The following is a 23,464-nucleotide window of genomic DNA, read 5'->3' on the forward strand; positions in this document are numbered from 1 at the left end:
AATCTCTTATTTACAACCCAGATGCAGCCAGGAGGCAACAATGTGTAAATACAGAAAGAAAACAGAACTTTTAGACCTATGCTTACTTTCCTATGCAACCATGGCATATCCAGTGGCAAGCCAGTAGTAGCAACTTCTAGTATTGAACACCCTTGTTTGAGGCCAGCATGTTCTGTGAGGGCATCATAGATATTCTCACCTTGTGCTTAGTTTCTGCTCTCTATGTGTTATTACTGCCAACATCTAGCCAGATGCAGGTTGCATTACACTGTAGATGCAGCCATGGCTCGAGGACCCAAGAAGCATTTGAAGCGCCTTGCAGCTCCAAAGCACTGGATGCCTGATAAACTGACAGGTGTTTATGCTCCCCCCCCCCCCGTCCATCAACTGGTCCCCACAAGTTGAGGGAGTGCCTGCCCTTGATAATCTTTCTCAGGAACCGACTGAAGTATGCCTTTACGGGAGATGAGGTCAAAAAGATTTGCATGCAGTGGTTCATCCGAACTGACGGCAAGGTTCGAGCTGACATCACTTACCTAGCTGGATTTATGGAGGTCATTAGTATAGAGAAGACTGGGGAGCACTTCCGTCTGGAATATGACACCAAGGGGCTTTTCACAGTTCACCACTGAGGAAGCCAAGAACAAGCTGTGCAAGGTGAGGAAGAGCTTTGTAGGGACCAAGGGAATCCCTCATCTGGTAACACACGATGCACGCATCATCCACTACCCTGACCCTCTTATCAAGGTGAACGACACTGTGCAGATTGATCTGGAAACATGCAAAATTACAGACTTCATCAAGTTTGACACCGGAAACCTGTGTATGGCGATTGGTGGTGCTAACTTGGGGCGAATTGGCATCATCACCAACAGAGAGGCATCCTGGCTCATTTGGTTGTTCACGTGAAGAACGCTAACGGCAATACCTTTGCCACCAGACTTTCAAACATTTTGTGATTGGCAAGGGTAACAAGCACTGGATCTCACCCCCACGTGAAAAGGGCATCCGCCTTACGATCACTGAGCAAAGAGACAAGAGACTCCAAGCTAAGCAGATCAGCAGCTGAGCTGGATGGGAACTCTGGAAGGAAACATGCTTGCAGCTGTGGAATAACGTATTTAACAGTAGGTTGCTTTTCACACTACAGTAGTGACCAAGCAACTCAAAACCATAAATACATAATGGGAGATTGGTAATAATGAAAAACCCTAAGTTCAATGAGTACATCTTTAACTTTCTATGAGTAAAAGAGCAAGGACAAGAAGGATTGTTCCTCCTGACAGCAAAGATTTGCCTCCTGTACTAACATCTTACCCCACAAACAATGTATAGGTACTGTGTGCTGGGAAATGCAGTATGAACAACGCAAAACCTGAATAAATATTTTATATTGAGCCATTTGTTGCATATTTTCCAAAACACTCTTTTGGGGATGATTCCTAAATCTCTAGTTAATATGTATTAAAATGTAGCATTTGCCATACAGTATGTTAAAGCACCTGCAAGAAAATCCTTAACCAGTGTAAAAGATGTTTAGCTCACACCAATGACAAAAAGTCTGGTGTGATTTAAAATGCATCTTTGACCACATATTGCTCAGGAAACGTCACCCAACTCCCCTCCTCCCATTATGCAGTGTACGGGTAACAATAAAAAAGAGCCACCGCGAGTAATTTTCACTCTGGTTCTGAGCATTGTTCCGCTTCCACTATCCAAAGTTTTAGTCCTCCCTGTAAATTGGGTCTAGCTGCGCCCCTACCAGTAAGTAAAAATGCATACGCGCTGTATTATTTGTAATATTTGTATTATCTAGGACTCGCTAATGAGTTACCGTTCCGAATAACAAGCACTGCTAACAACCCACAGCTTTTAAATACAAACACGGTATGTTGTACGACTAAATTATGTAGACAAGTTACATACATGCAGGGCTTTAAGTGGGCCAAGTTCCTTCAGGTCTAAGACCCAACAGTAACTAAAAACGGACACTGAAACGTGTCCCTATATTTATGAACCACTAATTTAGAAAACGTTAAGGTAATGCCTGTTGTTAATTTTACTTAACGTTGTGCCAAAATACCAGATGGGTGGCACCTATAGGGAAAACAAAATTGTAATTTACGTTTTAAGGCACGCCCTTAATTACATAGGCCATTACTCTTTTAGAAACCCCTCCACGTGTTTGCATCCTGCTTAAAGCTCTGCCTATATACAACCAAAGTCCAAGGAACGTGCTAGACTTTAAAACAAAATTCGGAAACACAGTCAGTTAACTTAGAAGAGGCACGACTTTTGGAAATTCGTCGGTAAGTGTCAACGTCTCAAAATGTCATGAACAACCTGCTAAAATCAATAAACCTACAAGGAAAACTTAGGCTGGTCGTTCCAGGGGTCTGACACTCACCTTCTCACGAAGAGAACACCCAGACCGGTGAACTCTACAGGGGCAGCCATGACAGTCATGACGTGCCACGGCTATCGTCACTACAATTCTGGTCACGTGACTACGAACTGACATCAAAGCTATACGAGGTACTGTCTAGAGCCAAGTATACTGCTCTATCGCGGCGGCCATCTTGTAGTGAACATATTTCATGTGAAAAAATTACATTGCCGGAAATGTTAACATGTTTAAATATATTTAGGAAGCACCTTACTGAAAGTATAGTAATTGCACACAATTCTACAGTACTTGGTTTTGAAATACATAAGATAGAAAATAGTGTAGCGAAATATGTAACAGGCTTTTTTGTTTTCCACACAGGAGAACAACAGCTTTGGCTCCTTGTGTTGAAGGTTAATAAGGGGTGGAGCGACAGAGCCACAGATGTCCTACCTCAGGCGCATATACATTGATCCATTGATGTTAGATACATTTCCACTCTCGGTAACGGAAAGTTCTGAAACGGAAAATCAAGGAAGAGAAGTGTCAGTCTGGAGGCCGATCCTTCTTTCCACGCAAAGGCTTGCTTGAAGAGTACTCCCGGGAGGGGCTTCTGGGCACCTGGAGCTGTGTCTAGTCTAAACGTACCTTCTTTCCGGGTCATGACTTCAAACTATTAATATCACAGCAGAGCAGGAAAAGAAGAAAAGCTCTTTTAACAGAGCCACTATGATATTTAATAGATGTTTATCGAAAACATATTGCTGTTTTTTATAGGTAAAAAATAAGGGACTACAAATAATTCAATATATTGTTATTCAAATTTATAAGATATCAATTTGACAGGCCAACTACGCAAATACTCATTGTGACAAAACCTATTTACTTTTTTTTATAAGGTGAATGGTCTTCTGGATAAGCGTTATATCCCGAAATGGCCATTATCTATTTTCTCCTGTAAGGCGGCTAAGGCAAAGCCTCTGGCAGGAATCAATCCCTGAGACCCCTACCATTTCCAGCGGGTTTTAACACTCTTTAGGGTTCTTGTCCTTCTTCAATGTCGATTGGTCTCACTATTCTTCCGGGTCAGGGCGGATTTTTTGACTGTTTACTATCAGGAAGAATATGTGTCTGCTCTTTACCTTCTAAGTTCCATAATCCCTCAAAAGAGTACTGCGCCTTATTTAAGCTTTGCTGTGCATGCTCCTGGTACTCGGGACCTTGTGCAGATGAGTTCCGACCGTCCAACAACTGCACCCTGAGCAGATCTAGCTAAAAAAAAACCTGAGCCTTTGCAGATGCTATCAGTCCCACCGTCTGCCGCTTCTAGTATGGGGTTCAGCAGGATGGTCTCAGCCCCTCTCACCCACAGCCCTGTTTCATTTACCCCGTTTACCATAGATGCACTCGCATTGGCTTCTCTCATTCAGCGCACTAGTAACTTTATCTCTTTCTAAGCCGCCACTCTTCGCTGTACCCAGCGTATGCGAACCGATCTCAGTCCCTCTCGTGCAAAGGAAAACCGTATATGGAGAGGGAGCCCAACACCCAGTCCTCTCAGATCAGGTCTCTAAAGACTGCAACCCTCAGATTGTGTGATTCCACGCTTTGTCGTGCAAGACTACCCTGCTGGGCCAAAGTTGGAGTTAACTATAAGCAAACGATCTCGGTCTTCACTACCCCAACGCTGGGCGAATTGGCTGCCCTGCCTTCATGCACCGGGGACTTGAAAGAGACGGCATTATTAACTGCATGCCTTGAACTTTCTGGATGGTGGACAGCAAAGTTTCTCCACTACATTGCCACATTCATTTGAGGGGACCACCATGGTCTTTCGCTCTGATCCTCCATAGCACATGCCTGAGGAGCCAGTGTGAGTTTTTGCTTACAAATGCTGATTTATAATGTACATTTACGTTTCATAGCAGCCAAGTTTGCTGATTGCTTATGTGTGACATTTTCATGGTTTCTGTGTAAGTAAATGTGACATTTAACGATCAAATGTGTGACACTTGAAGGTACACATTCCTCACGAGTAAGTAGGAAACTCAGTGAAAAGAAAGATCAGAAAATCCTCCATTTTGAGCAAAGAGAAGCTCTATAAAGAACTTGAAACGGTTGTAAAGTACCCGTAAAGCAGTTTTTTTGCATATTACTAAAACATATATTTAAAAAACAATTGTTTTATAAGAAATCGCTATGTCCAGATTTTTGGAAGCCTATCTTATACCAGGTGTAATACAATTTTAAAATAATGGCTTGCATGTTCATAGTGCTTTTAGTCACAGACTGGGACCCTATAGCTCCATAATGCAATAGTCACCGTTCCCCTTCAACTAACCAGAATTCAGTTCCTTTCTCTTTGGTTACACACACACAGAAATCTGCAGTGATTGCATTTATCAATGAGGTTTAAAAGTGCATTTTCCCACCAATCATCAAAGTCAGGCTGCAGCTCCTCAAACTTGAGTAGTGCTGTGACACAATGTTGGTGCTCGCTGCTGTTGGTGAGACAGAGGCAGTCGTGCTAAGGTAGGCACCACAGCTTTGTTGAAACAGAACACGCCGCTGGGCACCACTGTGCTTTTGCTTCTTGATTGCATTGCAGCTTGCCCCTCATATTAGAATGCACCTCAGGGGTGTGCCTCAGGGGTGATGGGTCCCTGAAGTGCCTTAATGCATAACTGTTAGAAATGGGGTCTTTGGTTGGCAGTCAGGTTACCCCCTGTCCAGGCAAGGACCCTCACTCTAGTCAGGGTAAAAGAGAATCACCCTCAGCTAATCCCCGCTCACCCCCTTGGTAGCTTGACATGAGCAGACAGGCTTAACTTCAGAGTGCTAGGTGTAAAGTATTTGTACCAACACACAGAGTAACTTAATGAAAACACTACAAAATGACACAACACAGGTTTAGAAAAATAGAAAATATTTATCTAAACAAAACAAGACCAACACAACAAAAATACACAAGTCAAGTTATCAATTAAAAACCAAAAAGAATCTTCATATAATTTTAAACACAACACTAACTGTTGGTGTGGAAATGTACCTGGGTGTGTCAAAAAAAAACCTGCACAGGCGAGTGTGCGTCAAAAAAGGGCTTGCGATGTGTCGATATCATTCACGAGACCTTGCGTCGTTTCTCCTTCAGTGGGGTCGGCGTGTGTCGTTTCCTCTCTCCGCAGGAGAGCGATGCTTCAATCCAAACAGCACTCTCGGGTCTGGGCAGGCCTTGCCTCATTTTTATACACCCAGCGATGTTTGCATCTGAAATCCACCCGCATGATGATCCGAAAACCACACAGAACGGGTTGCGAGCACACCAGTATCCGTAAGCAATGCTGCGCATCTTCCAGCCGCAGAACAGGCGAGCATTTATTTCAGCCGCGAAGCCGGCGACGCGTCGATTTTACAGCCACGTCTCGGAGTTGCTTTGATCTTTTCCCCGCACGGCGGTCTGTGCGTGGATTTCTTACCTTGTTCTGCCAGCTTCTCCTTTCAGGGCCCCAGGAACTGGATGGGCACCCCTTGGCAGAGTAGGAGTCTCAGCAAAGGCTCCAGGTGCAGGCAGAGAGAAGTCTTTGCTGTCCCTGAAACTTCAAACAACAGGAGGCAAGCTCTAAATCAAGCCCTTGGAGAGTTCTTTACAAGAAGGAAGGCACACAAAATCCAGTCTTTGTCCTCTAGCACAGGCAGAAGCAGCAACTGCAGGATAGCTCCACAAAGCACAGTCACAGGCAGGGAAGCTCTTCTTCCTCAGCTCTTCAGCTCTTCTCCAGGCAGAGGTTCCTCTTGGTTTCAAGAAGTGATCTAAAGTCTGTGGTTTTGGGTGCCCTTCTTATACCCATTTTGCCCTTTGAAGTAGGCGTACTTCAAAGAAAAGTCTCTAGAGAAATGTGCAAACAGCCCAACTGTCAAACTGACCCAGACAGGGAATCCACAAACAGGCAGAGTCACAGAATGGGTTAAGCAAGAAAATGCCCACCTTCTAAAAGTGGCATTTTCAAACACACAATCTTAAAATCAACTTTACTAAAAGATGTATTTTTTAATTGTGAGCTCAGAAACCCCAAACTCCAAATGTCTATCCCCTCCCAAAGGAAATCTATGCTGTAATCATAGTTAAAGGCAGCCCCCATGTTATACTATGAGAGTGATAGGCCTTGCAACAGTGAAAACCGATTTTGGCAGTATTTCACTGTTAGGACATATAAAACACATTACTATATGTCCTACCTTAACCATATACTGCACCCTGCCCTTGGAGCTACCTAGGGCCTACCTTAGGGGTGTCTTAAATGTAAGAAAAGGGAAAGTTTAGTCCTGGCATATGGGTACACTTGCCAAGTCGAATTTACAGTTTAAAACTGCACACACACAGACATGATTACAGAGCTACTGATGTGGGTGGCACAACCAGTGCTGCAGGCCCACTAGTAGCATTTGATTTACAGGCCCTGGGCACCTCTAGTGCACTGTACTAGGGACTTACCAGTAAATCAAATATGCCAATCTTGGATGAACCAATTACATACATATTTTGTATAGGAGCACTTGCACTTTAGCACTGGCTAGCAGTGGTAACGTGCCCAGAGTAACAAAAACAGAGTCCAGTACACATCAACAACCTGGGAAACAGAGGCAAAAAGTTAAGGGAGACCACGCCAAGGATGAAAAGTCTAACAATGACTGAATGCATTTTAGAGCTGTGCTGCTGACACTTGCACTAACATGCTTTAGTCTAACCCATGACACATGGTCTTGGCACAGCTGGGTAAAATACCTTGTATAAGGCACAACTGTAGCAGAGATTAAAAAATGCACACCTCAGCAGTACAGAATAAACACACACCCGGTAGCAAACAATAGAATGTAGACAAATATCATCCCTGCAGAAGAAAAGCTTATGAAAAGCAGACTTTAAATGAACTACATCTTCAGCATACATTGTAAATTGCAGACCCATATAGTAACATTATGAGTAATACTCATGAGAACTGTAATACTTAATAATAATGTATCTTTAACAATATATTTTACAATGTGTGCTTTATTTCCAATTAAGCGTAGGATGAGAACTTTTCCACCAAATACTACCTTCACACTGCCTTAACAGAGATAACACTTGGGCATGGTATTGTTATTTTACCCCTTTCCATACCTCTTCCAATGCCTACATTAATTTATGATCTTAACTACAAACTTTGATGTTTCACAAATGTTTTGGCACAAAACAAAATAAAGAATTAGACAGTATTTTTTAAAGTGTGTCAAAGTTCAACAGTCTGTAAAATGTGTGAAGTTACTTCAGATATACTGGCTGCTTTAGCTCCACTCTAACAAGAAATTTGAGGGAGACCTCGCAGATGTTAAGGGCAAATGCAGCCCATTATGCTATGTACAGAAAACAAAACATGTTGGGCCTGCTTAAGTCCCTGTAATACTTTTACACATACGTGTGTCTGAGGTAAAAAGGCACCAGGGTAGCATGCTTGGGCTGAAAAACTAGGAGAATTTCCTAAACTGACGACAGACTGCCCAGTTTAAAACAACCTTCGTGCTACTGCCTCTGTGGCAACCGTGGTGTGGTCTCAGATAATTAATGGAGTCAGCTGTGACAACAGTTGCTTGCTTAAAATTAATTATTATACCGAGTTTCAAATTAAATAAATCAACTCTACTACTACCTGCACACCGAGACTGAAGCTGCATTAAACAGAGGAGCTGCATTACACAGAAGCAGCAGGGCGAGTGGTGTGTACACCACTCGCCCTGCTTCTTCTGTGTAATGCAGCTCCTGTCAACTGTTGCCTTGCAGTCATTCCTATCTTGTACCTCACAGAACGAAGGAAGTGTCAGGGTGCTAATAATGTGTGACTACGCATTTTAGCGAGATGATGTGGACTAGTACACTAAAATGCTTTAGTCTAAACCTAGATGAGTGGTTCTTGGCAGGGCTGATGTTTAATAATTTCTACCCATTAACCTGAGGGTATTTTAATGCTAACACTTGTTAGGGTTTGAAGCCTTGTGCGGAGTATTTAATGCGTACTGCACCTTCTAATCACTGCTGCGTACTGCCCGCAAATACGCGTAATCTTTAGATACTTCTGTCTACAACCATATAAAAAACATATAAGCCCTGCCATGAAAGAACATCTAAGCACGAGTGTCTAATAATTATTAGAACATTGGAAGTTGGCAGCTCCATTGAAAACAATGGAGTGCTGCGGGCTTTTACTGGCCGGTAAAAACCCGCAGCACCAACATTCCAATCAAAATGAATAATGTCATGACTTATTTCTAGGATTGGCTTATGGACGACCTTAGCTAGCTGAAAGACCTAATTTCATAATTTCTTCAAAATGGTAAATAAGTAGAGAGAGTAGGGTTGTTTAGGTTAACCTCCTTCAGCCATTGGCTTTCATAGTTTGCCACTGCTCGGATGGGCTGGTCGTCAAGTTTTTGGCAATTCACAGATGTGTGTTCTGTTTAGCTTTTGGCAGGGCCACTAAAATTATGCAGCAGGGGAGGGTCAAATTATGCTACAGGGTTGAGTAAATTATGCAGCACATTTTGTGAAGGCATTGCTTCATTATTTAGTCATTTTTAACTTTGTTAACGCTGATTGGGCATTATTTGTTCCTTATTAGTACTAGTTAACATTCACATATAGCAATAAGGTGTAGCTATAAGCTACAGAAAGGTGACCAGTCAAATTATGAAAAGGATCTTCCACGGCGCAGCAACATGTGTCCCTGCATTTTTACTAACTTTAGAACTGTTAGAGCTAGAAACAAATTTGTTTTGTTAAAATCTGCAGATTGTGTGGCAGATGATGGATTATGTGGCAAATGCGGCAAATGTACAACTATAGGCAGATCGCCAGAGCTGCACAGTCACATAATTCCAGTGGCCCTGGCTTTTGGTTATAGACCTTCAAGTAGTCATTTTTTTAGATTGCAGATGTATCATGATCTGTACCTTATAATTGACAGCCAGCATGTATTCTGTGATATACTTACTTTGATGACATGACAGCGTCTTAATTGTAGATTTATGTCTGTTTTAGTTGGGTGATCCATGTTTTTTTTAATGCTGTGGCCCTTCATAAAGAAACATTGGTAGCCAACATTGCACTTTCATTTGTTTTACTTTACTGTCTTGGGAAGAGGATGTTGGATTTACAGCTTATTTTGTTTAGAGATTAAAGGCCATTTGTCAGAAGCATATGCACTATTTTGTGGATGCAGTATGTTGCTGAGTATGCCTTTTAACCACTTCACCGCCAAGGACGTAATGGTTGCGGCTGGTGGCGCGGCACTGAGGTGCCACTAACGTAACCATTACGTCCAGGGGACAATTTCATTATTGGGCCTTTTCTGCCTTCCCCCCCCGGGCTGGTCGTCCTACATTAATTAGGCCAATGTGGATTTTTTTCTAAATTAAATTGGCATAAGGGGAGCGACCCCTTTGGAAAGGGTCACTCCCCAGGGGGCAGTTTTTTTATTCAGACTTTTCTGCCCCCCTTCCCACTACCCCCTCTCCCCCAGGAGCAGATCGGCCTATATTAATTAGCTTACATTAATAAGGGGAGCGACCCCTTAGGCAAGGGTTGCGCCTGGGGGAGGGGGTATGGGGAGGGGGGGGGCAAATCGTTTTTAGGTCATTTCTGGGGGGTAGAAACCATTAGGCACCAGGGTTTTTTTAAATTTATTTTGCAGATGGGGAGTGACCCCTTAGGCAAGGGTCACTCCTCCGGGGTACAAATTTATTTTAGGCCATTTCTGCCCACCTTGGGGGCAACTCGCTTATTTTTCTTAGATCTATCTGCCCGCAAGGGGGGCAGAAACCACTAGACACCAAGGATTTTATTGTGCGCCAATTTCACACAAGGGGATGTGACCCCTTAAACAAGGGTCGCTCTCCTGGGGGGCAAATTTATTTTAGGCCATTTCCGCCCCCCTTGGGGGAAGATCAGCCTATTTTATTAAGGCTCAATTGCCCCCAAGGGGGGCAGAAAGCCCACCAGACACCAGGGAAGATTTCTTTCTCCAAAAAACGAGGGTGGGGGTATAGCCATACTCCCATCCCAAACAAATGAGGACAGAGTTGTTCTTCCGACCGGTGGGCAAATGGGGTAATTACCTCTGATCCAGTCCCCTGGAGGGCAGAAAGCCTACTCAATGCCAGGGAATTTAAACAAAATAGTGGGGTGGTGGCTACCAACCAGTTTGGGCATGGTAATGCCCTCCCTCACCCCAACTGAAGGGGGTAATAGTTTTTCAGCTCTCACCCCCCACACTAAAAGATCTTATTCCAATGGCAAGCAAGAGGACATTAGATTATTTTGGTTTATGGTTTTATATTTGGGCCATGAGAGCTTGTTGAACTCTCAAAATCGTCCCACTTGGAATGGTGAGGGCTGCACTTTTTGGACTTTGGGACGCTGCCATGTAGAAAAATCTATGAGACCTAGACACATCTGAAAAAAAACATTTTGGTGAGTACAGGGTGGTGGCACCCCACACCATTTTCTTACCCACAATGCCCTGCAAACCTCCAGCTTTTCTGAAAATCACACATTTTCCCACATTTTTATGATGGAACCTTCCGGAATCTGCAGGAATCAACAAACTTCCTTCCACCCGGCATTGTCTCATCTGTACCAATAAAAATTCTTCCCCACTTCTCAGCCTAAAAATAAATTTTTTCAAACTGCCCTTTGGACCCGCTTTGGTTCCCCCTCATTTTCAACATGTTTTTGGCTCTCCCCTGTCACAGGCACGTGGCCCACCTACACAAGTGAGGTATCATTTTTACCGGGAGACTGACGGGAATGTTGGGTGGTAGGAAATGTGTGCTGGTGCAGTGATCCTAAACAGAAATGTGGGGAAAATTTGATTTTAGTTTTTTAGCAAAATTTGAGGTTTGCTGAGGATCCTGGGTAAGAAAACACTGGGGGATCCACTCAAGTCACACCTCCCTGGACTCTAGTCTAGTTTTCAGAAATGTTTGGGTTGGTAGGTTTCCCTAAATGGCTGCTGAGCCCAGAACAAAAAAGGCAGGTGTTCCTCCCCATCTCAAAAACAGGTAGTTTTGTATTTGATAATTTTGATGTGTCCACATAGTGTTTTGGGGCATTTCCTTTCGCAGGCACTAGGCCTACCCACACAAGTGAGGTACCATTTTTATCGGGAGTCTTGGGGGAACGCTGGGTGGAAGGAAATTTAAGGCTCCTCTCAGATTCCATTAATTTCTATCACCGAAGTGTGAGGAAAAAGTGTTTTCTTTGCCACATTATGAGCTTTGCAAAGGATTCTGGGTAACAGAACCTGGTGAGAGCCCCACAAGGCACCACATCCTGGATTCCCCTAGGTGTTTAGTTTTAAAAAATGCACAGGGTTTGTAGGTTTTCCTAGGTGCCGGCTGGGCTAGAGGCCAAAATCCACAGCTAGGAACTTGGCAAAAAAACGTCTGTTTTCTTTGGGAAAATGTGATGTGTACGTGCTGTGTTAAGGTGCATTTCCTGGCGGGGGCATTAGGCCTACCCGTGCAAGTGAGGTACCATTTTTATTGGGAGACTTGGGGGAGCGTCTGGGTGGAAGGAAATTTGTGGCTCCTCTCAGATTCCATTACTTTCTAACACAGAACAGCAGAACAAGTGTTGTTGCCCCTTGTCTTTCTCTACATTCTTTCCTTCCAAATGTAAGACAGTGTGTAAAATAAACATATATTTGAGAAATTCCCTGTAATTCACATGCTAGTATGGGCACCCCAGAATTCAGAGATATGCAAATAACCACTGCTTCTCAACACCTTATCTTTTGTCCATTTTGGAAATACAAAGGTTTCCTTGTTACCTATTTTTCACTCTTTATATTTCTATATTATGAATTGCTGTATACCCGGTATTCATTGAAAAACCATTGCAAGGTGCAGCTCCTTTATTGGCTCTGGGTACCTAGGGTTCTTGATGAACCTACAAACCCTATCCCCGCAACCAGAAGAGTCCAGCAGACATAACGGTGTATTACTTTTGAAAATCTGACATCGCAGGAAAAAGTGAAGAAAAATAGCTTTTTTAAATCTCAATTTCAATATTTCTTTTAGTTCAGCTGTTATTTTCTGTAGGAAAACCTTGTAGGATCTACACAAATGACCCCTTGCTGAATTCAGAATTTTGTCTACGTTTCAGAAATGCTTAGCTTACCGGGATCCAGCATTGGTTTCACACCCATTTCTGTCACTAACTGGAAGGAGGCTAAAAGCACAAAAAATCGTAAAATGGGTATGTCCCAGTAAAATGCCAAACGTGTTGAAAAATGTGATTTTCTGATTCAAGTCTGCCTGTTCCTGAAAGCTGGGAAGATTTCTCCTTTGTTGATGCCATTTTCAGGGAAAAAAAACACAAGCCTTCTTCTGCAGCCCTTTTTTCCCCATTTAAAAAAAATGAATTTTTTGCTGTATTTGGCTAATTTCGTGGTCTACTCCAGGGGAACCCACAAACTCTGGGTACCTCTAGAATCCCTAGGATGTTGGAAAAAAAGGACGTAAATTTGGCATGGGTGGCTTATGTGGGCAAAGAGTAAAAAATGTTCTAGCTTACACGACAAGAATTTTCAATTCTATTAAGGACACGGAGGCGAGGATTATGCTGTCTCTTTCTTTACTCAAATTTTCACAGCAGCCAATTACAACATATGAAATGAAAAAACTACATTTCCCAATAACCCATAATATCCTGTCACGAGCTCCAATCACCCAACGTGACCTCCGTCCATAAGAGTCCTGAACCTAAACGTCACATCCTCTTTCTTTGTATCACAGATAATCTTACAACAACTTGAACTCGAAATGTCTCCAAACACGAAGAAACACGACATTGTTCTCTTGACCTTGATACTTATGGAAGAATCCTTCCGTGAACCACTCCAAAACGCAATCTTTTCCGAAGAAGAAAGAACCCAACGATCTTTTCAGTGCAACAGGTCTCCGAAAGTATCTCAAGAATTCTTCTGATCGGAACCTGGAGAAATAAAAGTATATAATAATACCTCTCAAAGGCAAACAATCATAGTCAATATTTAAACATCTCTCCAACAAAACAAGGGAGGGTATAATGCTTTTATATAACAATTATACAATTGAATATAACCTTCAAATAAAATACTGGGTGGGATAATCCTCGCCTCCGTGTCCTTAATAGAATTGAAAATTCTTGTTGCGTAAGCTAGAATTTTTTTTATTCTATGTCAGGACCGGAGGCTCGGATTATGCTCTTTTAAAGCTGATTAATAACAATAGATGCAACATCAACCACAGGTTTAAAGTATAACTTACGAAATGTGTTCTCAGAAGACCAGTCAGCTGTCATCATAATATCTTGTAAACTAGAACCCAGATTAAATGATTTGGAAGCCATAGCTCCTCTCACTGAGTGAGCCCCAAACTGTTCCGTATTAATTCCTGCTTCATTCATTAACCATTTAACCCACTTTGCTAATGTGGCAGAAGCTACTGGTCTAAATGGCTTTTGAATAGAAATTAACAATTGACCATTCATATTCTGTCTGAATTCCTCCGTGACCAATTTATAATCCTTCAAACATTGAACTACACATAACTTAGTATTATTCGGATACCAAGGATAGGATACCGACCTGCAATTAGTTTTAGTCCTCTTGGAGATGGAAAAGGAAACACCTTCAGGAGAATATACTCTACCGGATAAGTCTAAGGCTTTAACATCAGAAACTCGTTTACAAGAAATCAAGCAAAGTAACATAGTTAATTTTTGCCGAAAGTTGCTTGCGCGATAAAAACTTATTACTAGGCCAAGAATTAATGAATTTTAAAACCACGTTTACATCCCATAGCATGCTATATTTGGACTGAGGCGGATTAGCAAACCTAATACCTCTCAGTAACTTACAGACTAGTGGTTCACCAACCGGTTTACCATCAATAGGGATATGACCGGCCGAAATGGCTGACCTGAAGTTGTTAATAGTTCTATAGGCCAGACCAGTGGAGGCTAGACTCGCTAAAAAGTTAACCACTAAATCAATACTTGACTCCACAGGATTGATATCTCTTCCATTACACCAACTATTCCATCTGCGCCAAGCAGAAGCATATCTCTTGTGGGTGCTGGAAGCCCAGGCTTGTTTAATAAAGTCCTTAGCTTGTTGCGAAATGCCTGGGGTTTCCCAGTTTTTCCTGAAACCATCCATGCCATCAACGTAAGAGTCCCCGATGATACCAGAGGATGTTGAAGGAACTCCGGACTCAACAATAAGTCCTGACGAGGAAGAATGAGCAACGGTAGCGCACAAGCTAGTTGAAGCGCAATAGGGAACCAGGGTTGAGACCTCCACAGCAGGGTCACTAGTATCAGGTCTGCTTCCTGCCTCCGAATCTGAGACAGTACCCTGCCTGGGAATCAATAGAAATGGAGGGAAGGCATACCCCCGAAATGGAGACCAATCCTGTAGAAATGCATCCGTCGCTAAGGCCAACGGATCCGGTCTCCAGCTGAAGAATTTCTGGATCTGGGAATTGAGGCGAGAGGCGAAAAGATCCACCTCGCAAGGGCCCCGTATCTGAACTATTTGTTGAAAGATTTTCTGATCCAATCTCCAATCGCTGGCATCCCTCAGATACCTGGAGTTCCAGTCCGCCACCGTGTTCTGGGCTCCTGGTAAATACTCCGCTACAATCACCAACCTGTGTTGTAGACAATAATGCCAGAATTCCTTGTCTATCTCCGCTAGAATCTTGGATTTTGTACCCCCTAACTTATTGACGTATCTTACTGCTGACACATTGTCCATCCTTAACAGGATGCAACAATCCGTCTTGAGGGGGGATAAACTCCTTATCGCAAATGAGCCAGCTAGCAGCTCTAAACAATTGATGTGCAGGGATTGCTCTGTTGGAGACCAACGACCCCCTGTCACTACCGATCCGCAGCGGGCTCCCCAACCCCACTGACTGGCATCGGATTCTATCACTACTTCCGGATTGGATCCGAAGATGGCTCTGCCATTCCAGGCTTCCATGTGATGCAACCACCATTGAATCTCCTCTCTTACTTCCCTGGTCAACGGAATTAAGGTTGAGTAACTCCAACCTTGACTCACATATTTGATCTTTAATCTCTTTAGAGCCCGATAATGAAGAGGGGCTGGGAAGATTGCCTGAATGGACGAAGCCAGTAGACCCACCAGTCGAGCAATACTTCTTAATGAAATATCCGGACTTGTTAGAGCTGACCTCAAATCCCGCTTTATATTGCGAATCTTCAGAGAAGGGAGAATCAATTGCGCTTGTATCGAATCTATCTTGAATCCCAGAAATTCTATTACCTGAGTCGGCTCAACAATGACTTCTGCGCATTGATAAGGAATCCCAAATCCTGTAATAGATTGATTGTCCAGTTCAGATGTCTCTATACTGTAGTTGGGTTCTGGGCCATTAACAGGATGTCGTCCAGATATATTATCAACCGAACCCCTTTGGTTCTCAGAAACTCCACAACTGGTTTCAACAACTTCGTGAAGCACCATGGTGCTGAGGATAGACCGAAAGGGAGGGCTGTAAACTCTAGGCATTGATCCCTCCAATGGAACTGAAGGAATCTCCTGTGTGGTGGAAAAATTGGAATTGAAAGATAGGCGTCCTTCAGGTCCAATCGCACCATCCAGTCCCCTTCTATTAAGATGTCTCTTAACATGTGGATTCCATTTTGAAGTGTCTGTACACTAGCCAGGAATTGAAGTCTTTCAAGTTCAAAACCAGACGGTGACCACCCCCTTTTTTGTCCACGACAAATATAGGGCTGCAAAATCCTTCTGGGTGAAGCGTTGACAATACTACCGCACCTTTGTCTAATAATGCTTGCACTTCTTTGTCTATAAAAGTCTGATTTTCTAGGGAAAAATTCATTTGCATCAGGGGTATAACTGGCGCGGGGTACTGAGAAACTCTAGATGAAAACCTGAAATCGTCTGAAGTATCCAAGGATCCCCAGAAACCTTTCTCCAATCGTGAGCGCACAGTCCCACTCTCCCTCCAAGAAGAACCTGAGAAGGGTTTAGAAGTCTTACCAGAATAGTAGGCGTCCTGGATCGCTCCTTGTTGCCCCCTGCGATGTCCTCAGCGGAACCTGGGTCTACCACCTCTGTTCCGGGTAGGGTAGAAGGTGTTATCTGATTGGTCGCTGGTCCAGTTACCACAACCTCTCGGGTAATATCCTTGGGGACTGTTAAAGGAGCCCCGGCCAGGCATTCGTCCACCATAACGTCCGGCCCTGACAAAAAGGCCTCTTCTAAATACCTTTTTTAGGTACAACTGCGCTTTATCAAGCGTAGAAAAAGTAGAGCAAAACTTTGCCAGTTCCTTAATAAAGGAAGATCCAAACAGGAGGCCATCAGCAGCAGGTCCAGCCTCAGACTGCGAGATCCACCAACTTTGGGTCCATGCGCATAAGAATGGACTTCCTGCGCTCAGCTGATATAGCGCAATTAGTGTTGCCAAGTTGGCAAATCGCGCGTTGCGCCCAACCTAATAGGACATCCGTGTTCACCGGAGTACCTGACTCTTTAGAACTAGCAGCTAAATCTAGAATCTTAGTAAGCGGTCCTGACATATCAAGAAGCTTGTCCTGGCAAGAGCGCCATGACCTGTCCAAACCTTTCTTCGGATCTTTAGAGAACTTTTTTAAGAAGGTAACCATGGTCGGGTCCACCTCTGGTGTGTCGGCAACGTTGTTATCTAAATCAGGTCTGGGGCATTCAGTCTTAAGGCGAGTGCGAACCTCTTTATCATAGCCTTTTCTCAGATTATCGTGCACATACTGAGCCACCTTTGAAGACGGAGGCCAATTAGAGGATCTGGGATGTATTATTTCAGAGGGGTCGAAGTCCAGCAGTTGCGAAGAGGGGCGTTTCTTAGCTTTCTTGCTAGGAGCTGGCGATTGGTCATCTGAACCCAGATCGGAGGAATTCCCAGTAGAGGAAGAATTATCTAAGTTACTATAATTGTGTTCGTCAATACGTCTTTTGCGTAGTTTAGCAAATGCTTCCGCATGTACGTCTCCCTGGTCATCCTCATTAATTATATTTTTTGTTTTGGCCTTAGATTTAGAGGCCTTTTGGTGGTTGACCCCATCGGGGCTACCAGAGGATGAACCTGGGACCCAGCCTTGAGAGTGAGCGTAATCTAGAAATTGCCCCAAGAAGGGTCCTAAAGCTCCCACCAAGGCATCATTCACTGACTGCTGCACTCTGGAATCGAGTGCTTCAACCAAATTAATCTCTATCTGGTCAGTCGTATCTTCAGGGTAGTACTCTGTTTCCTCCTCATTCCATTGAGCCATTATGAATATTAATATTTATTTCTAATACACGGGGGAGTGATAAAACCCCTTAACAGGCAAAAATAATTCACAATACTGAATTTAAGTATAATTGGTGGAGGGAGCCGCCTGTTTTCACACTCTAGGCAGAGGCTAATTAGATTTTACGACCCAGCAGATCACTGGCTGGGCGTCAGGGACACACTTCTCCAGTCTGTTTCCCTCGGTAAAATAATTGCCCGAGGCGTGCTGCAATCTACGAGCCGATCTGAAGAGGAATGCTTCAGAAATGGATCGGCTCGTAAAATGCACGCGGCTGGCAAAACCAGATACCACCACTGAAGACAGACTGCGCGCAGCGCGCGCAGTGTTCCCGCTCCACTCCCCGGCAAAAATACAGATTTTTACAATAAAATGCTGTATTACTTAAATAAACGAGCGCGCAAAATCGCGACGCTAATCAAATGTAAATAAACACTTATACATGCAATATTCGATAGTAAAAACATGAGAGTAGAATAAAATGGCACTTATCTGCTGCGAAGCAGCAAAGAAAGAGGATGTGACGTTTAGGTTCAGGACTCTTATGGACGGAGGTCACGTTGGGTGATTGGAGCTCGTGACAGGATATTATGGGTTATTGGGAAATGTAGTTTTTTCATTTCATATGTTGTAATTGGCTGCTGTGAAAATTTGAGTAAAGAAAGAGACAGCATAATCCGAGCCTCCGGTCCTGACATAGAATTATGAGGGCCTAAGCGAGAACTGCCCCAAATAGCCAAAAAAGGCCTGGCACCTGAGGGGGGAAAGGCCTGGCAGCGAAGCGGTTAAGTCCACCTCCAGCAATGCAAACTTTATCTTTTACTTTTTCAGTAGCATTCTTCTTTGCAGGTACAGCTTAACTTTGCTATTCAGAACAGGGCCCCTACTCTCAGCTTCAATATTGTTTTAACCCAAGAGGTGGCTTCATTATGGGTCTTGCTTTATATGCACAACACCCAACAATTTCCACACTGTCTTGACAGAAAAGTAAATTCTGCTTTTGCAATGCTTGCTTGTTTTCTCACAAACAGGTATTAATGTTTCATCTTGAAATCATGATTGAGTTAATTACGTCTACATTCTTGCAAAGGATCTTCTCTTAAGATATCATCAGGGCATCTAAGTCTTTATTGCCTAATTGTGGTACATAGCTTTGCTTACATCAGTATACGTTTGTAAAGTGATTTTTCACTGCTTTTAGGGCGCATAAGAAATACAGCCATCTTTGACTTGTGTATGTATGGAGTGTGAAAAAGTGAAAATGCATATGAGTAACAGGAGGCGAGAAAGAGTAGGGGTGTGAAGGAGAGAATGTAGAGTGTAAGGCAGATTAAGTTGTTAGGCAGGTGCAAGAGGATTTGTGAGAAGGATAAGACAAGTTGGTGTCGGAAAACTTGATTTGAGGTACGAGTGTGTAAAGGTACCTTTTAAGGGAGTGAAGGGTTTCAGTTTGTATGCAAGAGAATGTATTTAAGAAAACTTGTTGAACAGAATAGTGTGTGGGATAGAATGTAGGCTGTTAGAAGGGTGTGGGAAGAATGGGAGACTAGATATGTGAAAAGAAGTGAGAGTGTAACATGAGCGTGCCGTGAGCTGATGGACAAAAAGAAAATTGGTGTGTATATGTGGATTAAGCTGTCAAAAAGCCAGAGAGTTTAAGAGAGAGCGAGAACATGATATAGAGGATGGAGAGAGAAGGGGCAGGCAGCTGAAAAGCATGAGATAGGAAGATGAGAAAGAAGGACACAAGATGGAGAAAGGAAAGTCAGGAGGATGAGAAAGAGGAAGGTATACCAAGCCTGCATTTAAGAAGCGGAAGGGGGATGAATGAGTTCAAGAGCATTCGTGGCATGCAAGAAAGAGAAGGATCAGGGAGAGTTTATAGGAAAGGGAATTCTGTGTCTATGTCTAGGTTGACAACAGCACTGGATTTCATATTATCAGTGCAAGAAACAAATGTGGCACCATTGTTAGAGGGGAGTGGTGCAGACTGTGCCTTCACCACAGGTAGCAAAAATCCTTGCACTTGCTGTAGTGGTGGAGAGGAGAATGCTCACTAAAGCCACAATATGCTCTTTCTGGTATAATGTAGCTAAACATAGAAGCAATTATGTGAAACTTACTTCGCCTCAGGTCTGGAGTCTCTCCTCCAGGGCCCATCCTTACCAGCACTCAGGACATCGCACACACGGCATTGCTTATCGCCTTTATTGGGGCCATAAATCTTATTCTGCTCTGCTATTATTCACTTCATTAGAGCTTTGTTGAAATGTGAGGCAAGAACGCATGCAAGACTTAATTCTGTTAAAATAAAAAGAAAATACCTTTCCAGTCTTATTTTCCATCACCTCTCCTCAAGGGCCTGTGATTTCAAATGTCACTAGCCACCAGTGCCCACCAAAACATGGCAGGGAAAGATGAAATTATGAGACAGAGTTGACCAATTTATGTGGCAAGAAACATCCAGTTATGAATTTACAATGCCAATAGCTCTAATAAGAAAATGTGAGACCTATTGCATTGCAAATGCTTGCTTTTCTTTCAGCCGTACTGCACAGCAGCTGCACTGCTGTACAACATGGTGTAGAAAACATTGACAAATGTAATAGAGCTATTTGACTGTCTCATTGTTTTTTTATTAAAAATAAATAAGGGGACGGGGAGTTTTTTGAGGTCCAGTCTACAGCCTCCCTAACGATAACCAAAAAAATTCTAAGGCACACTGTTCCTAAAAGAAGGAATACAAAAAAAAAAAAACATACTTGAGCTTGTGATGGCACCACGAGGTACGAAGTTTGACTCCGTTTCTGTTTGTACAGGGCACGACGGTATGTTCAAACGCTGAATGCGCTCTCTGGTGAAGTGCCTTTTTTGGCCACCATAATCTTAAACTATATAAATTTTGCGACTTAATAGTCAATAATTCTTTTGTTACATTATCTGTATAATTGATTTTGTTTTTGTACTTTCATTGTTACTACTCTGCACTTGACCGTTTATTAAAGCGGGTGTTTAATATCCTTTACTAATAGTTATACAGCATGAAATATATATTCTTTCTGTCCTTTTTGTCATGTTTCTGTGCCTCATAACCAGTGTTTCCCTCGACTATTTATGTAGAGTGACGTTAGTCCAATGGCCACATTTTCCCGAGGAACCCGTTCCTTAACCTAGGAGGGTAAGGAATTTTAATATAAGTTTTGTTACACCTAGCATGGCAGCACATTAACACAAAGTGTCACTACACTACTTGGTGTCTATTTCACTCTGATCACTTAGTTTACAGAGATATGTTATTTTCATATCCATTGTTTTTGTATCTCTTTTTTTGTTCGCAGGATCTCGCCTATTTAGGTTTTGAGCTCTGTAGTTGTTTGTAAGTCACTTTTGCCCTTCTAAAATTTAGTTTAGGGCGTGTAAATAAAGCTTAGGAGGTTAGTGTTTCGGTCCTGATAAAGCGCCACGTGATCTGTCTGGACCCTGGAGGTGCGAAACATGTTGACCCTATTGTAGCGAGATGGAAAGTGCCCTTTCTACCTTTTTGGTTGATTAGAGTTGAGGAACATTATTTCCTTACCCACTCTGATGCCGTTTTTAATCTTGACCAAGATCTTCAGAGTCTAAATTAAACAACTGTTGTTGAGGTTCTTGAGCCAATTTTAAGTCATTTTCCTTTTTTCCTGCTTTTTCTTGACAGTAGGTTTACTTTATTCCCACTGTTTTTGTCACGGCACACACTTCACGTTTAAGATCTCCGGCAAAGTGCCCCCGAGTGGGGCCCGTCAGACATTGCAGCGCCAGTCTGATGAGGAGCAAGCCCTATGATGAAGCATGACATCCATTGGTTGTGTGAGGGTTTTTGCTTCTAATTTTAGAAGTGTCTTGAGGAGCTGTGTTCTTGTTTTTCGTTATTTTAGGAACAGTGAACCTTAAAGTTTTTTGGTCAATTTTTTTTTTTAGCCAAGTTGTTCAGTAGCACGGCTGCTGTGCCTCGTGGTTGGAAGTAAATACAAAGAAAAAAAGTGCAGTAAGGCGGTCAATTTGTAGCCATGTTGTCCTGAAGCATAGCTGCTGTGCAGCATTGTTGAAAGTAAAAATAAAACAAGTATGTCAGTGCAGGCCGTGTCATAGCGCTTTCTTTGTTACTTTCAACCATGATGCACAGCAGCTGTGCTGCTATACAGAATAGCTAAAAAAAAACAGTTGACAAAGCCAATAGCTCTCTCATAGGCGAGGGCCATTGGCTTTGCCAATGCTTGGTTTATATGTCCATTTCAGTGGTTGCAAATTGTTTTGGTGATTAACTTCACTTTTCAAATGGAAATTATATGTAAACTAATAATGTCCTTGACTATCTGATTTGGAAGTATAGCCTGTGTAAATGTATGGTAGCTAGGTGTGGTGGGCTAGGAGGAAGAGTTGACGGGACACTTATGAAGAATCAGGGCAAGATCAAAACATCAGCATGGGCATTTGGTAATACTGCTACACATCCAAAGCAAATATATGAAATACCCCTTTAGTACAGAAAGTAACAAAAGGTAAATATGATGCTCTTAAAAAAGGTAAGTATTATAATCTTGTGTACCTCCTGCAGTACTGTAACAGACAAAATATTTTCAAGAGCCTTATTCCCCCAAAAATCCTGGAAGTGAGGGGAACAATTAACCACAAATCATGTCCTTGATGCCAGAGTAGCCACTCCACAGCGGGGATGTCCTCTATTCATAATCTTACGTCTTCTTTTCTACACAGATGACTCCCATTCCTTTCAGTTTATTGTACTGCAGCTTCATTTCGTTTTATATCCCTCAGGAGGCATTGGATCACACCTTCCTACAAATATGTTCTCCATCTTTAAGAAAATCATCAAACATTTACTGCCAGGCTCAGGCTACACAGGGGACAGATTTTGATCAAAGATGTTGCCGAATTCAGAAAACCCAATTGTATTGTCCAAGGCACACATTACCGTGCATCGATAAAAACACATTGGTCTGTTTGTTAAAGAAAGTTTGGCTGCCTCAGCTCTGTGCTTAGCAGTAATGAGCTAATCGTTCTTCGATTTACGGAATAGTGTGTCTTAAGTCATTCTTGTCAATGTTCACCTGTTATTAAGCATTCAAGACTATTTCCATTTGAGCATTAAGACGTTTCACAGTGTATTAATGAACCAAACGTCTTTGGGTTAAACTACAGTATTTAACAAGAGAGAATCATACTAAAATGTCTTCTTTTTGCAGTTCATAAAACCAATATGCACATAGACTGCACTAACAAATAAGTCTGATTTCCAGGGCACTGTGGCATTCCAGAACAGAGACACTATATGGTATCAATTAAATCCAGTTAACTGGATAGTAAAATGTTTTTGTTTTTAACAGGGAACACCAAGAGTATATTTTACACTGCTTAACGTAAACTGTAGGTCTTAAATTATGAAGATGGTTTCGGTAACTAACAAAAGTCCTAGCAGGAGGCACATTTACTTGAGTCAAACCTGGGAGCACAAACATGCCTATCTCACTGACAAGTCAAAAATGCAAAAGCATCTGAGGAAGGGAATCTGACAATGACTTCCTTGGTTAATTACCACCCATTGTGGTGGTCATCCTACATTTCATTTGGGCACAAACGTTCCCATGACTGGTTGTAGTAAGTATTCCGACAAAGGG

The 23,464-nt window shown here is 42.6% G+C and overlaps 2 protein-coding genes and 1 pseudogene across 4 annotated transcripts in view; 2 read left to right on the forward strand and 1 right to left on the reverse strand.

Annotated features, from left to right (window-relative positions):
* FASTKD2 (FAST kinase domains 2) overlaps positions 1 to 3,395 on the reverse strand; it is a 211,076-nt gene extending 207,681 nt beyond the window's left edge. The window contains exons 1-2 of one of the 3 annotated variants that reach the window (XM_069225975.1): positions 3,273 to 3,395; positions 2,840 to 2,903 (exon numbers count right to left, since the gene is read on the reverse strand). The gene's annotated coding sequence lies outside the window, so the exon portion shown is untranslated. Of the gene's footprint in view, positions 1 to 2,407; positions 2,514 to 2,839; positions 3,023 to 3,272 lie in introns of those variants that run through there. The other 2 variants (XM_069225974.1, XM_069225973.1) reach the window with 2 other exon arrangements.
* Positions 275 to 1,069, forward strand: LOC138283469 (small ribosomal subunit protein eS4-like; annotated as a pseudogene).
* A 69-nt stretch (positions 3,396 to 3,464) lies between the features above and the next one.
* ZDBF2 (zinc finger DBF-type containing 2) overlaps positions 3,465 to 23,464 on the forward strand; it is a 127,288-nt gene continuing 107,288 nt past the window's right edge. The window contains exon 1 of the mRNA XM_069225972.1: positions 3,465 to 4,259. The gene's annotated coding sequence lies outside the window, so the exon portion shown is untranslated. The remainder of the gene's footprint in view (positions 4,260 to 23,464) is intronic.

This window comes from Pleurodeles waltl, chromosome 3_1, assembly GCF_031143425.1.
Source record: "Pleurodeles waltl isolate 20211129_DDA chromosome 3_1, aPleWal1.hap1.20221129, whole genome shotgun sequence".
Lineage (NCBI taxonomy): Eukaryota > Metazoa > Chordata > Amphibia > Caudata > Salamandridae > Pleurodeles > Pleurodeles waltl.